We start from the raw sequence: 983 nt of genomic DNA, 5'->3' as shown, positions 1-983 counted from the left end.
TTATTATGACCTCCCTGTCTTAGGTTGCCTCTCCTCAGGTTCTGAAGTTGCCCGTCCTTGGGTAACCATGATTGCCCTCATGGCCCCTGTCTTAGGTTCATCAGTCTGGGAGGGTCTTACCCGTCATTGGGATTAGTCATGCATGTGATTATCAGGGGTCTATCCCATAAAGAGGGCAAAACAGCCTCACATTTTTAGGCCAACTCAAGCATCCAGGCCTGGACTTGTCTAGGGGAGGGGGACCCGAGGGAGATTGACTGGACCAAGACTTTCTCTGTCTTGGCTTCTTGATGACTGAACAGAGACACCTGAGGAAGTATAGTATCAGATGACTAAGTTCCCAGGAAATCATCCATATCTAATTTCTCTTTAGGTGGGCCTAACGATCCGAGTAGGTACAAAACAATCTCTCTATGAAGAAAGAATAAGAATAATATTGCATCAATAAAGACAGGAACTAAAGTAGAACAGCCAAAGACACAGCATGCTCTTTTAGCACAGCCATCTCCAGGAGGCATTCTTCCTTTGAAGTTTTCTCAGCCTCGACCTACGGAGAGTACCTCACGCAGGCTCCACTGGAGGTGGCATGACAACAGACATTTTTAAAAAACAGGACTAGGGATCAAACCCAAGGTCTCACAAAGACCAGACAAGACCTCTACCACTGACCTATATTCCCAGTACCTTAGATTTATTTTTAAATTTTATTTTGAAACAGGGTCTAAGTTGTTCAAGCTGATCTTAAACTTGTGATCATCCGGAACCTAAGCCTCCACGGTAGCTGCTTTATAGTAGTTTTTCTTTTGTAGTCCTTACAAAATGTGTCCTTATCCTAAAGTCATAGAAAGGTTTACTTTTATTTTTGTTTTGTCCTTTGTTTCAGACAGGGTCTCCCTGCAGCCCCAGCTGGTCTGGATCTCATAGAGCTCTGACTGCCTCTACCTCCAGAGTGCTGCCATTAAAGGTGTGCTCTACCACACCTA

Source organism: Nannospalax galili, unplaced genomic scaffold (genome assembly GCF_000622305.1).
Source record: "Nannospalax galili isolate Female #2095 unplaced genomic scaffold, S.galili_v1.0 scaffold598, whole genome shotgun sequence".
In the NCBI taxonomy this organism is placed as follows: domain Eukaryota; kingdom Metazoa; phylum Chordata; class Mammalia; order Rodentia; family Spalacidae; genus Nannospalax; species Nannospalax galili.
The sequence above is the reverse complement of the archived record's forward strand: the minus strand, read 5'-3'. Positions refer to the sequence as shown.